The sequence below is a fragment of the Astatotilapia calliptera genome, chromosome 3, assembly GCF_964374335.1.
Source record: "Astatotilapia calliptera chromosome 3, fAstCal68.1, whole genome shotgun sequence".
Taxonomy (NCBI): Eukaryota; Metazoa; Chordata; class Actinopteri; order Cichliformes; family Cichlidae; genus Astatotilapia; species Astatotilapia calliptera.
The window spans coordinates 23,114,146-23,128,981 of record NC_137424.1 but is presented as its reverse complement, the minus strand read 5'-3'; the positions used below and the strand labels follow the sequence as shown (position 1 = coordinate 23,128,981).

The following is a 14,836-nucleotide window of genomic DNA, read 5'->3' as shown; positions in this document are numbered from 1 at the left end:
TAACTTCAGGTACTTGCCACCTAATCAGTTGAATCCATAAATTGAGACATTGTGCTGGGGCCAGCAGCTTACGGCCATACCACCCTGAGCACGCCCGACCTCGTCTGATCTCGGAAGCTAAGCAGGGCTGGGCTTGGTTAGTACTTGGATGGGAGACTACCTGGGAATACCTGGTGCTGTAAGCCTTTCATTTTCATGTCATTGAACCGCTTTTGATCCAGAGAAGGGGTGTATTAAAAGACCAAAAGCAGCTGCCCATTAATGAGGGCACATTAACGACATTGCTTTTGGCTGTTTTCCAATGTCTTGTGCTGCTAGCTGATGCCACCTACACCACACCAGGGCCTGAGTGACCGGCTGGGGCCACTTACACCACATCAGGGCCTGTGGCTGCTGGCTGAGGCCACTTACACCACACCAGGGCCTGTGGCTGCTGGCTGAGGCCACTTACACCACACCAGAGCATTAGTTGCTATTGAGACCAATTACACCACACCAGGGTCTGTGGCTCTTGCTCAGGCCACTTACACCACACCAGGGCCTGTGGCACTGGCTGAGGCCACTTACACCACACCAGGGCCTGTGGCTGCTGGCTGAGGCCACCTACACCACACCAGGGCCTTAGTTGCTATTGAGGCCACTTACACCACACCAGGGCCTGTGGCAGTGGCTGAGGCCACTTACACCACACCAGGGCCTGTGGCTGCTGGCTGAGGCCACTTACACCACACCAGGGCATTAGTTGCTATTGAGGCCACTTACACCACACCAGGGCCTGTGGCTGCTGGCTGAGGCCACCTACACCACACCAGGGCATTAGTTGCTATTGAGGCCAATTACACCACACCATGGTCTGTGGCACTGGCTGAGGCCACTTACACCACACCAGGGCCTGTGGCACTGGCTGAGGCCACTTACACCACACCAGGGCCTGTGGCTGCTGGCTGAGGCCACTTACACCACACCAGGGCATTAGTTGCTATTGAGGCCCCTTACACCACACCAGGGCCTGTGGCACTGGCTGAGGCCACTTACACCACACAAGGGCCTGTGGCTGCTGGCTGAGGCCACTTACACCACACCAGGGCCTGTGGCTGCTGGCTGAGGCCACTTACACCACACCAGGGCCTGTGGCTGCTGGCTGAGGCCACTTACACCACACCAGGGACTGTGGCTGCTGGCTGAGGCCACTTACACCACACCAGTGCCTGTGGCTTCTGGCTGAGGCCACTTACACCACACCAGGGCCTGTGGCTCTTGCTCAGGCCACTCACATCACACCAGGCCCTGCGCTTCTGGCCGAGGCCATCTTCACCAAACCAGGCCCTGTGCTGCTAGCTGTGGCCATGTACAACACACCAGGCCCTGTGCTGGTTCCTGAGGCCATCTTCAACAATCCAGGGCCTGTGCTGTTAGATAAATGCTAAACTGAGCCTTTGGGTTAGGGTATTATGCAAACATGCAGGTATGGTTAAAGGATTGTCTTCGTAACTTCAGGTACTTGCCACCTAATCAGTTGAATCCATAAATTGAGACATTGTGCTGGGGCCAGCAGCTTACGGCCATACAACCCTGAGCACGCCCGACCTCGTCTGATCTCGGAAGCTAAGCAGGGCTGGGCTTGTTTAGTACTTGGATGGGAGACTGCCTGGGAATACCTGGTGCTGTAAGCCTTTCTTTTTCATGTCATTGAACCGCTTTTGATCCAGAGAAGGGGTGTATTAAAAGACCAAAAGCAGCTGCCCATTAATGAGGGCACATTAACGACATTGCTTTTGGCTGTTTTCCAATGTCTTGTGCTGCTAGCTGATGCCACCTACACCACACCAGGGCCTGAGTGACCGGCTGGGGCCACTTACACCACATCAGGGCCTGTGGCTGCTGGCTGAGGCCACTTACACCACACCAGGGCCTGTGGCTGCTGGCTGAGGCCACTTACACCACATCAGGGCATTAGTTGCTATTGAGGCCAATTACACCACACCAGGGTCTGTGGCTCTTGCTCAGGCCACTTACACCACATCAGGGCCTGTGGCACTGGCTGAGGCCACTTACACCACACCAGGGCCTGTGGCTGCTGGCTGAGGCCACCTACACCACACCAGGGCATTAGTTGCTATTGAGGCCAATTACACCACACCAGGGTCTGTGACTCTTGCTCAGGCCACTTACACCACACTAGGGCCTGTGGCACTGGCTGAGGCCACTTACACCACACCAGGGCCTGTGGCTGCTGGCTGAGGCCACTTACACCACACCAGGGCCTGTGGCTGCTGGCTGAGGTCACTTACACCACACCAGTGCCTGTGGCTGCTGGCTGAGGGCACTTACACCACACCAGTGCCTGTGGCTTCTGGCTGAGGCCACTTACACCACACCAGGGCCTGTGGCTGCTGGCTGAGGCCACTTACACCACACCAGGGCCTGTGGCTGCTGGCTGAGGTCACTTACACCACACCAGTGCCTGTGGCTGCTGGCTGAGGGCACTTACACCACACCAGTGCCTGTGGCTTCTGGCTGAGGCCACTTACACCACACCAGGGCCTGTGGCTGCTGGCTGAGGCCACTTACACCACACCAGGGCCTGTGGCTGCTGGCTGAGGGCACTTACACCACACCAGTGCCTGTGGCTGCTGGCTGAGGCCACTTACACCACACCAGGGCATTAGTTGCTATTGAGGCCCCTTACACCACACCAGGGCCTGTGGCACTGGCTGAGGCCACTTACACCACACCAGGGCCTGTGGCTGCTGGCTGAGGCCACCTACACCACACCAGGGCATTAGTTGCTATTGAGGCCAATTACACCACACCAGGGTCTGTGACTCTTGCTCAGGCCACTTACACCACACCAGGGCCTTTGGCACTGGCTGAGGCCACTTACACCACACCAGGGCCTTTGGCACTGGCTGAGGCCACTTACACCACACCAGGGCCTGTGGCTGCTGGCTGAGGCCACTTACACCACACCAGGGCCTGTGGCTGCTGGCTGAGGTCACTTACACCACACCAGGGCCTGTGGCTGCTGGCTGAGGGCACTTACACCACACCAGTGCCTGTGGCTTCTGGCTGAGGCCACTTACACCACACCAGGGCCTGTGGCAGCTGGCTCAGGCCACTTACACCACACCAGGGCCTGTGGCTGCTGGCTGAGGCCACTTACACCACACCAGGGCCTGTGGCTGCTGGCTGAGGCCACTTACACCACACCAGTGCCTGTGGCTGCTGGCTGAGGCCACTTACACCACACCAGGGCATTAGTTGCTATTGAGGCCCCTTACACCACACCAGGGCCTGTGGCACTGGCTGAGGCCACTTACACCACACCAGGGCCTGTGGCTGCTGGCTGAGGCCACTTACACCTCACCAGGGCATTAGTTGCTATTGAGGCCAATTACACCACACCAGGGTCTGTGGCTCTTGCTCAGGCCACCTACACCACACCAGGGCCTGTGGCACTGGCTGAGGCCACTTACACCACACCAGGGCCTGTGGCTCTGGCTGAGGCCACTTACACCACACCAGGGCCTGTGGCTGCTGGCTGAGGCCATTTACACCACACCAGGGCCTGTGGCTGCTGGCTGAGGCCACTTACACCACACCAGGGCCTGTGGCTGCTGGCTGAGGCCACTTACACCACACCAGGGCCTGTGGCTCTTGCTCAGGCCACTCACATCACACCAGGCCCTGCGCTTCTGGCCGAGGCCATCTTCACCAAACCAGGCCCTGTGCTGCTAGCTGTGGCCATGTACAACACACCAGGGCCTGTGCTGTTAGATAAATGCTAAACTGAGCCTTTGGGTTAGGGTATTATGCAAACATGCAGGTATGGTTAAAGGATTGTCTTCGTAACTTCAGGTACTTGCCACCTAATCAGTTGAATCCATAAATTGAGACATTGTGCTGGGGCCAGCAGCTTACGGCCATACCACCCTGAGCACGCCCGACCTCGTCTGATCTCGGAAGCTAAGCAGGGCTGGGCTTGGTTAGTACTTGGATGGGAGACTGCCTGGGAATACCTGGTGCTGTAAGCCTTTCATTTTCATGTCATTGAACCGCTTTTGATCCAGAGAAGGGGTGTATTAAAAGACCAAAAGCAGCTGCCCATTAATGAGGGCACATTAACGACATTGCTTTTGGCTGTTTTCCAATGTCTTGTGCTGCTAGCTGATGCCACCTACACCACACCAGGGCCTGAGTGACCGGCTGGGGCCACTTACACCACATCAGGGCCTGTGGCTGCTGGCTGAGGCCACTTACACCACACCAGGGCCTGTGGCTGCTGGCTGAGGCCACTTACACCACACCAGGGCCTGTGGCTGCTGGCTGAGGCCACCTACACCACACCAGGGCCTTAGTTGCTATTGAGGCCAATTACACCACACCAGGGTCTGTGGCTCTTGCTCAGGCCACTTACACCACACCAGGGCCTGTGGCTGCTGGCTGAGGCCACTTACACCACACCAGGGCATTAGTTGCTATTGAGGCCACTTACACCACACCAGGGCCAGTGGCTGCTGGCTGAGGCCACCTACACCACACCAGGGCATTAGTTGCTATTGAGGCCAATTACACCACACAAGGGTCTGTGGCTCTTGCTCAGGCCACTTACACCACACCAGGGCCTGTGGCACTGGCTGAGGCCACTTACACCACACCAGGGCCTGTGGCTCTGGCTGAGGCCACTTACACCACACCAGGGCCTGTGGCTGCTGGCTGAGGCCACTTACACCACACCAGGGCCTGTGGCTGCTGGCTGAGGCCACTTACACCACACCAGTGCCTGTGGCTTCTGGCTGAGGCCACTTACACCACACCAGGGCCTGTGGCTCTTGCTCAGGCCACTCACATCACACCAGGCCCTGCGCTTCTGGCCGAGGCCATCTTCACCAAACCAGGCCCTGTGCTGCTAGCTGTGGCCATGTACAACACACCAGGCCCTGTGCTGGTTCCTGAGGCCATCTTCAACAATCCAGGGCCTGTGCTGTTAGATAAATGCTAAACTGAGCCTTTGGGTTAGGGTATTATGCAAACATGCAGGTATGGTTAAAGGATTGTCTTCGTAACTTCAGGTACTTGCCACCTAATCAGTTGAATCCATAAATTGAGACATTGTGCTGGGGCCAGCAGCTTACGGCCATACCACCCTGAGCACGCCCGACCTCGTCTGATCTCGGAAGCTAAGCAGGGCTGGGCTTGGTTAGTACTTGGATGGGAGACTACCTGGGAATACCTGGTGCTGTAAGCCTTTCATTTTCATGTCATTGAACCGCTTTTGATCCAGAGAAGGGGTGTATTAAAAGACCAAAAGCAGCTGCCCATTAATGAGGGCACATTAACGACATTGCTTTTGGCTGTTTTCCAATGTCTTGTGCTGCTAGCTGATGCCACCTACACCACACCAGGGCCTGAGTGACCGGCTGGGGCCACTTACACCACATCAGGGCCTGTGGCTGCTGGCTGAGGCCACTTACACCACACCAGGGCCTGTGGCTGCTGGCTGAGGCCACTTACACCACACCAGAGCATTAGTTGCTATTGAGACCAATTACACCACACCAGGGTCTGTGGCTCTTGCTCAGGCCACTTACACCACACCAGGGCCTGTGGCACTGGCTGAGGCCACTTACACCACACCAGGGCCTGTGGCTGCTGGCTGAGGCCACCTACACCACACCAGGGCCTTAGTTGCTATTGAGGCCACTTACACCACACCAGGGCCTGTGGCAGTGGCTGAGGCCACTTACACCACACCAGGGCCTGTGGCTGCTGGCTGAGGCCACTTACACCACACCAGGGCATTAGTTGCTATTGAGGCCACTTACACCACACCAGGGCCTGTGGCTGCTGGCTGAGGCCACCTACACCACACCAGGGCATTAGTTGCTATTGAGGCCAATTACACCACACCATGGTCTGTGGCACTGGCTGAGGCCACTTACACCACACCAGGGCCTGTGGCACTGGCTGAGGCCACTTACACCACACCAGGGCCTGTGGCTGCTGGCTGAGGCCACTTACACCACACCAGGGCATTAGTTGCTATTGAGGCCCCTTACACCACACCAGGGCCTGTGGCACTGGCTGAGGCCACTTACACCACACCAGGGCCTGTGGCTGCTGGCTGAGGCCACTTACACCACACCAGGGCCTGTGGCTGCTGGCTGAGGCCACTTACACCACACCAGGGCCTGTGGCTGCTGGCTGAGGCCACTTACACCACACCAGGGACTGTGGCTGCTGGCTGAGGCCACTTACACCACACCAGTGCCTGTGGCTTCTGGCTGAGGCCACTTACACCACACCAGGGCCTGTGGCTCTTGCTCAGGCCACTCACATCACACCAGGCCCTGCGCTTCTGGCCGAGGCCATCTTCACCAAACCAGGCCCTGTGCTGCTAGCTGTGGCCATGTACAACACACCAGGCCCTGTGCTGGTTCCTGAGGCCATCTTCAACAATCCAGGGCCTGTGCTGTTAGATAAATGCTAAACTGAGCCTTTGGGTTAGGGTATTATGCAAACATGCAGGTATGGTTAAAGGATTGTCTTCGTAACTTCAGGTACTTGCCACCTAATCAGTTGAATCCATAAATTGAGACATTGTGCTGGGGCCAGCAGCTTACGGCCATACAACCCTGAGCATGCCCGACCTCGTCTGATCTCGGAAGCTAAGCAGGGCTGGGCTTGATTAGTACTTGGATGGGAGACTGCCTGGGAATACCTGGTGCTGTAAGCCTTTCTTTTTCATGTCATTGAACCGCTTTTGATCCAGAGAAGGGGTGTATTAAAAGACCAAAAGCAGCTGCCCATTAATGAGGGCACATTAACGACATTGCTTTTGGCTGTTTTCCAATGTCTTGTGCTGCTAGCTGATGCCACCTACACCACACCAGGGCCTGAGTGACCGGCTGGGGCCACTTACACCACATCAGGGCCTGTGGCTGCTGGCTGAGGCCACTTACACCACACCAGGGCCTGTGGCTGCTGGCTGAGGCCACTTACACCACATCAGGGCATTAGTTGCTATTGAGGCCAATTACACCACACCAGGGTCTGTGGCTCTTGCTCAGGCCACTTACACCACATCAGGGCCTGTGGAACTGGCTGAGGCCACTTACACCACACCAGGGCCTGTGGCTGCTGGCTGAGGCCACCTACACCACACCAGGGCATTAGTTGCTATTGAGGCCAATTACACCACACCAGGGTCTGTGACTCTTGCTCAGGCCACTTACACCACACTAGGGCCTGTGGCACTGGCTGAGGCCACTTACACCACACCAGGGCCTGTGGCTGCTGGCTGAGGCCACTTACACCACACCAGGGCCTGTGGCTGCTGGCTGAGGTCACTTACACCACACCAGTGCCTGTGGCTGCTGGCTGAGGGCACTTACACCACACCAGTGCCTGTGGCTTCTGGCTGAGGCCACTTACACCACACCAGGGCCTGTGGCTGCTGGCTGAGGCCACTTACACCACACCAGGGCCTGTGGCTGCTGGCTGAGGTCACTTACACCACACCAGTGCCTGTGGCTGCTGGCTGAGGGCACTTACACCACACCAGTGCCTGTGGCTTCTGGCTGAGGCCACTTACACCACACCAGGGCCTGTGGCTGCTGGCTGAGGCCACTTACACCACACCAGGGCCTGTGGCTGCTGGCTGAGGGCACTTACACCACACCAGTGCCTGTGGCTGCTGGCTGAGGCCACCTACACCACACCAGGGCATTAGTTGCTATTGAGGCCAATTACACCACACCAGGGTCTGTGACTCTTGCTCAGGCCACTTACACCACACCAGGGCCTGTGGCACTGGCTGAGGCCACTTACACCACACCAGGGCCTGTGGCTGCTGGCTGAGGCCACTTACACCACACCAGGGCCTTTGGCTGCTGGCTGAGGTCACTTACACCACACCAGGGCGTGTGGCTGCTGGCTGAGGGCACTTACACCACACCAGTGCCTGTGGCTTCTGGCTGAGGCCACTTACACCACACTAGGGCCTGTGGCAGCTGGCTGAGGCCACTTACACCACACCAGGGCCTGTGGCTGCTGGCTGAGGCCACTTACACCACACCAGGGCCTGTGGCTGCTGGCTGAGGCCACTTACACCACACCAGTGCCTGTGGCTGCTGGCTGAGGCCACTTACACCACACCAGGGCATTAGTTGCTATTGAGGCCCCTTACACCACACCAGGGCCTGTGGCACTGGCTGAGGCCACTTACACCACACCAGGGCCTGTGGCTGCTGGCTGAGGCCACCTACACCACACCAGGGCATTAGTTGCTATTGAGGCCAATTACACCACACCAGGGTCTGTGGCTCTTGCTCAGGCCACTTACACCACACCAGGGCCTGTGGCACTGGCTGAGGCCACTTACACCACACCATGGCCTGTGGCTCTGGCTGAGGCCACTTACACCACACCAGGGCCTGTGGCTGCTGGCTGAGGCCATTTACACCACACCAGGGCCTGTGGCTGCTGGCTGAGGCCACTTACACCACACCAGGGACTGTGGCTGCTGGCTGAGGCCACTTACACCACACCAGTGCCTGTGGCTTCTGGCTGAGGCAACTTACACCACACCAGGGCCTGTGGCTCTTGCTCAGGCCACTTACACCACACCAGGGCCTGTGGCTGCTGGCTGAGGCCACTTACACCACACCAGGGCATTAGTTGCTATTGAGGCCAATTACACCACACCAGGGTCTGTGACTCTTGCTCAGGCCACTTACACCACACCAGGGCCTGTGGCACTGGCTGAGGCCACTTACACCACACCAGGGCCTGTGGCTGCTGGCTGAGGCCACTTACACCACACCAGGGCCTGTGGCTGCTGGCTGAGGTCACTTACACCACACCAGTGCCTGTGGCTGCTGGCTGAGGGCACTTACACCACACCAGTGCCTGTGGCTTTTGGCTGAGGCCACTTACACCACACCAGGGCCTGTGGCTGCTGGCTGAGGTCACTTACACCACACCAGTGCCTGTGGCTTCTGGCTGAGGCCACTTACACCACACCAGGGCCTGTGGCTCTTGCTCAGGCCACTTACACCACACCAGGGCCTGTGGCTGCTGGCTGAGGCCACTTACACCACACCAGGGCCTGTGGCTGCTGGCTGAGGGCACTTACACCACACCAGTGCCTGTGGCTGCTGGCTGAGGCCACTTACACCACACCAGGGCATTAGTTGCTATTGAGGCCCCTTACACCACACCAGGGCCTGTGGCACTGGCTGAGGCCACTTACACCACACCAGGGCCTGTGGCTGCTGGCTGAGGCCACCTACACCACACCAGGGCATTAGTTGCTATTGAGGCCAATTACACCACACCAGGGTCTGTGACTCTTGCTCAGGCCACTTACACCACACCAGGGCCTGTGGCACTGGCTGAGGCCACTTACACCACACCAGGGCCTGTGGCTGCCGGCTGAGGCCACTTACACCACACCAGGGCCTGTGGCTGCTGGCTGAGGTCACTTACACCACACCAGGGCCTGTGGCTGCTGGCTGAGGGCACTTACACCACACCAGTGCCTGTGGCTTCTGGCTGAGGCCACTTACACCACACCAGGGCCTGTGGCAGCTGGCTCAGGCCACTTACACCACACCAGGGCCTGTGGCTGCTGGCTGAGGCCACTTACACCACACCAGGGCCTGTGGCTGCTGGCTGAGGTCACTTACACCACACCAGGGCCTGTGGCTGCTGGCTGAGGCCACTTACACCACACCAGGGACTGTGGCTGCTGGCTGAGGTCACTTACACCACACCAGGGCCTGTGGCTGCTGGCTGAGGCCACTTACACCACACCAGGGACTGTGGCTGCTGGCTGAGGCCACTTACACCACACCAGGGCCTGTGGCTGCTGGCTGAGGCCACTTACACCACACCAGGGACTGTGGCTTCTGGCTGAGGCCACTTACACCACACCAGGGCCTGTGGCTCTTGCTCAGGCCACTCACATCACACCAGGCCCTGCGCTTCTGGCCGAGGCCATCTTCACCAAACCAGGCCCTGTGCTGCTAGCTGTGGCCATGTACAACACACCAGGCCCTGTGCTGGTTCCTGAGGCCATCTTCAACAATCCAGGGCCTGTGCTGTTAGATAAATGCTAAACTGAGCCTTTGGGTTAGGGTATTATGCAAACATGCAGGTATGGTTAAAGGATTGTCTTCGTAACTTCAGGTACTTGCCACCTAATCAGTTGAATCCATAAATTGAGACATTGTGCTGGGGCCAGCAGCTTACGGCCATACCACCCTGAGCATGCCCGACCTCGTCTGATCTCGGAAGCTAAGCAGGGCTGGGCTTGGTTAGTATTTGGATGGGAGACTACCTGGGAATACCTGGTGCTGTAAGCCTTTCATTTTCATGTCATTGAACCGCTTTTGATCCAGAGAAGGGGTGTATTAAAAGACCAAAAGCAGCTGCCCATTAATGAGGGCACATTAACGACATTGCTTTTGGCTGTTTTCCAATGTATTGTGCTGCTAGCTGATGCCACCTACACCACACCAGGGCCTGAGTGACCGGCTGGGGCCACTTACACCACATCAGGGCCTGTGGCTGCTGGCTGAGGCCACTTACACCACACCAGGGCCTGTGGCTGTTGGCTGAGGCCACTTACACCACACCAGGGCATTAGTTGCTATTGAGGCCAATTACACCACACCAGGGTCTGTGGCTCTTGCTCAGGCCACTTACACCACATCAGGGCCTGTGGCACTGGCTGAGGCCACTTACACCACACCAGGGCCTGTGGCTGCTGGCTGAGGCCACCTACACCACACCAGGGCATTAGTTGCTATTGAGGCCAATTACACCACACCAGGGTCTGTGACTCTTGCTCAGGCCACTTACACCACACCAGGGCCTGTGGCTGCTGGCTGAGGCCACTTACACCACACCAGGGCCTGTGGCTGCTGGCTGAGGCCACTTACACCACACCAGGGCCTGTGGCTGCTGGCTGAGGTCACTTACACCACACCAGTGCCTGTGGCTGCTGGCTGAGGGCACTTACACCACACCAGTGCCTGTGGCTTCTGGCTGAGGCCACTTACACCACACCAGGGCCTGTGGCTGCTGGCTGAGGCCACTTACACCACACCAGGGCCTGTGGCTGCTGGCTGAGGTCACTTACACCACACCAGTGCCTGTGGCTGCTGGCTGAGGGCACTTACACCACACCAGTGCCTGTGGCTTCTGGCTGAGGCCACTTACACCACACCAGGGCCTGTGGCTCTTGCTCAGGCCACTTACACCACACCAGGGCCTGTGGCTGCTGGCTGAGGCCACTTACACCACACCAGGGCCTGTGGCTGCTGGCTGAGGGCACTTACACCACACCAGTGCCTGTGGCTGCTGGCTGAGGCCACTTACACCACACCAGGGCATTAGTTGCTATTGAGGCCCCTTACACCACACCAGGGCCTGTGGCTGCTGGCTGAGGCCACCTACACCACACCAGGGCATTAGTTGCTATTGAGGCCAATTACACCACACCAGGGTCTGTGACTCTTGCTCAGGCCACTTACACCACACCAGGGCCTGTGGCACTGGCTGAGGCCACTTACACCACACCAGGGCCTGTGGCTGCTGGCTGAGGCCACTTACACCACACCAGGGCCTGTGGCTGCTGGCTGAGGTCACTTACACCACACCAGGGCCTGTGGCTGCTGGCTGAGGCCACTTACACCACACCAGGGCCTTAGTTGCTATTGAGGCCCCTTACACCACACCAGGGCCTGTGGCACTGGCTGAGGCCACTTACACCACACCAGGGCCTGTGGCTGCTGGCTGAGGCCACCTACACCACACCAGGGCATTAGTTGCTATTGAGGCCAATTACACCACACCAGGGTCTGTGGCTCTTGCTCAGGCCACTTACACCACACCAGGGCCTGTGGCACTGGCTGAGGCCACTTACACCACACCAGGGCCTGTGGCTGCTGGCTGAGGCCACTTACACCACACCAGGGCCTGTGGCTGCTGGCTGAGGCCACTTACACCACACCAGGGCCTGTGGCTCTTGCTCAGGCCACTCACATCACACCAGGCCCTGCGCTTCTGGCCGAGGCCATCTTCACCAAACCAGGCCCTGTGCTGCTAGCTGTGGCCATGTACAACACACCAGGCCCTGTGCTGGTTCCTGAGGCCATCTTCAACAATCCAGGGCCTGTGCTGTTAGATAAATGCTAAACTGAGCCTTTGGGTTAGGGTATTATGCAAACATGCAGGTATGGTTAAAGGATTGTCTTCGTAACTTCAGGTACTTGCCACCTAATCAGTTGAATCCATAAATTGAGACATTGTGCTGGGGCCAGCAGCTTACGGCCATACCACCCTGAGCACGCCCGACCTCGTCTGATCTCGGAAGCTAAGCAGGGCTGGGCTTGGTTAGTACTTGGATGGGAGACTGCCTGGGAATACCTGGTGCTGTAAGCCTTTGTTTTTCATGTCATTGAACCGCTTTTGATCCAGAGAAGGGGTGTATTAAAAGACCAAAAGCAGCTGCCCATTAATGAGGGCACATTAACGACATTGCTTTTGGCTGTTTTCCAATGTCTTGTGCTGCTAGCTGATGCCACCTACACCACACCAGGGCCTGAGTGACCGGCTGGGGCCACTTACACCACATCAGGGCCTGTGGCTGCTGGCTGAGGCCACTTACACCACACCAGGGCCTGTGGCTGCTGGCTGAGGCCACTTACACCACACCAGGGCATTAGTTGCTATTGAGGCCAATTACACCACACCAGGGTCTGTGGCTCTTGCTCAGGCCACTTACACCACATCAGGGCCTGTGGCACTGGCTGAGGCCACTTACACCACACCAGGGCCTGTGGCTGCTGGCTGAGGCCACCTACACCACACCAGGGCATTAGTTGCTATTGAGGCCAATTACACCACACCAGGGTCTGTGACTCTTGCTCAGGCCACTTACACCACACTAGGGCCTGTGGCACTGGCTGACGCCACTTACACCACACCAGGGCCTGTGGCTGCTGGCTCAGGCCACTTACACCACACCAGGGCCTGTGGCTGCTGGCTGAGGCCACTTACACCACACCAGGGCCTGTGGCTGCTGGCTGAGGCCACTTACACCACACCAGTGCCTGTGGCTGCTGGCTGAGGCCACTTACACCACACCAGGGCCTGTGGCTGCTGGCTGAGGTCACTTACACCACACCAGGGCCTGTGGCTGCTGGCTGAGGGCACTTACACCACACCAGTGCCTGTGGCTTCTGGCTGAGGCCACTTACACCACACCAGGGCCTGTGGCAGCTGGCTCAGGCCACTTACACCACACCAGGGCCTGTGGCTGCTGGCTGAGGCCACTTACACCACACCAGGGCCTGTGGCTGCTGGCTGAGGCCACTTACACCACACCAGGGCATTAGTTGCTATTGAGGCCCCTTACACCACACCAGGGCCTGTGGCACTGGCTGAGGCCACTTACACCACACCAGGGCCTGTGGCTGCTGGCTGAGGCCACCTACACCTCACCAGGGCATTAGTTGCTATTGAGGCCAATTACACCACACCAGGGTCTGTGGCTCTTGCTCAGGCCACTTACACCACACCAGGGCCTGTGGCACTGGCTGAGGCCACTTACACCACACCAGGGCCTGTGGCTCTGGCTGAGGCCACTTACACCACACCAGGGCCTGTGGCTGCTGGCTGAGGCCATTTACACCACACCAGGGCCTGTGGCTGCTGGCTGAGGCCACTTACACCACACCAGGGCATTAGTTGCTATTGAGGCCCCTTACACCACACCAGGGCCTGTGGCACTGGCTGAGGCCACTTACACCACACCAGGGCCTGTGGCTGCTGGCTGAGGCCACCTACACCTCACCAGGGCATTAGTTGCTATTGAGGCCAATTACACCACACCAGGGTCTGTGGCTCTTGCTCAGGCCACTTACACCACACCAGGGCCTGTGGCACTGGCTGAGGCCACTTACACCACACCAGGGCCTGTGGCTCTGGCTGAGGCCACTTACACCACACCAGGGCCTGTGGCTGCTGGCTGAGGCCATTTACACCACACCAGGGCCTGTGGCTGCTGGCTGAGGCCACTTACACCACACCAGGGCCTGTGGCTGCTGGTTGAGGCCACTTACAGCACACCAGTGCCTGTGGCTTCTGGCTGAGGCCACTTACACCACACCAGGGCCTGTGGCTCTTGCTCAGGCCACTCACATCACACCAGGCCCTGCGCTTCTGGCCGAGGCCATCTTCACCAAACCAGGCCCTGTGCTGCTAGCTGTGGCCATGTACAACACACCAGGGCCTGTGCTGTTAGATAAATGCTAAACTGAGCCTTTGGGTTAGGGTATTATGCAAACATGCAGGTATGGTTAAAGGATTGTCTTCGTAACTTCAGGTACTTGCCACCTAATCAGTTGAATCCATAAATTGAGACATTGTGCTGGGGCCAGCAGCTTACGGCCATACCACCCTGAGCACGCCCGACCTCGTCTGATCTCGGAAGCTAAGCAGGGCTGGGCTTGGTTAGTACTTGGATGGGAGACTGCCTGGGAATACCTGGTGCTGTAAGCCTTTCATTTTCATGTCATTGAACCGCTTTTGATCCAGAGAAGGGGTGTATTAAAAGACCAAAAGCAGCTGCCCATTAATGAGGGCACATTAACGACATTGCTTTTGGCTGTTTTCCAATGTCTTGTGCTGCTAGCTGATGCCACCTACACCACACCAGGGCCTGAGTGACCGGCTGGGGCCACTTACACCACATCAGGGCCTGTGGCTGCTGGCTGAGGCCACTTACACCACACCAGGGCCTGTGGCTGCTGGCTGAGGCCACTTA

General features: G+C 58.1%; 7 non-coding genes and 1 pseudogene across 7 annotated transcripts; all 8 read left to right on the top strand.

Annotated features, from left to right (window-relative positions):
- The first annotated feature begins 66 nt into the window (after positions 1-66).
- Positions 67-185, top strand: LOC145427615 (5S ribosomal RNA). The gene has a single exon (XR_013908157.1). It is a non-coding gene; the product is annotated as a 5S ribosomal RNA (ribosomal RNA).
- Positions 186-1,554: 1,369 nt separating this feature from the next.
- Positions 1,555-1,673, top strand: LOC145427258 (5S ribosomal RNA). Its single transcript, XR_013907990.1, has one exon. It is a non-coding gene; the product is annotated as a 5S ribosomal RNA (ribosomal RNA).
- Positions 1,674-3,915: 2,242 nt separating this feature from the next.
- Positions 3,916-4,034, top strand: LOC145426399 (5S ribosomal RNA). Its single transcript, XR_013907109.1, has one exon. It is a non-coding gene; the product is annotated as a 5S ribosomal RNA (ribosomal RNA).
- A 1,095-nt stretch (positions 4,035-5,129) lies between these two features.
- LOC145427614 (5S ribosomal RNA) lies at positions 5,130-5,248 on the top strand. The gene has a single exon (XR_013908156.1). It is a non-coding gene; the product is annotated as a 5S ribosomal RNA (ribosomal RNA).
- A 1,369-nt stretch (positions 5,249-6,617) lies between these two features.
- On the top strand, positions 6,618-6,736 carry LOC145427275 (5S ribosomal RNA; annotated as a pseudogene).
- A 3,512-nt stretch (positions 6,737-10,248) lies between these two features.
- On the top strand, positions 10,249-10,367 carry LOC145427116 (5S ribosomal RNA). Its single transcript, XR_013907840.1, has one exon. It is a non-coding gene; the product is annotated as a 5S ribosomal RNA (ribosomal RNA).
- A 1,964-nt stretch (positions 10,368-12,331) lies between these two features.
- LOC145426398 (5S ribosomal RNA) lies at positions 12,332-12,450 on the top strand. The gene has a single exon (XR_013907108.1). It is a non-coding gene; the product is annotated as a 5S ribosomal RNA (ribosomal RNA).
- Positions 12,451-14,452: 2,002 nt separating this feature from the next.
- Positions 14,453-14,571, top strand: LOC145426397 (5S ribosomal RNA). The gene has a single exon (XR_013907107.1). It is a non-coding gene; the product is annotated as a 5S ribosomal RNA (ribosomal RNA).
- The last annotated feature ends 265 nt before the right edge of the window (positions 14,572-14,836 follow it).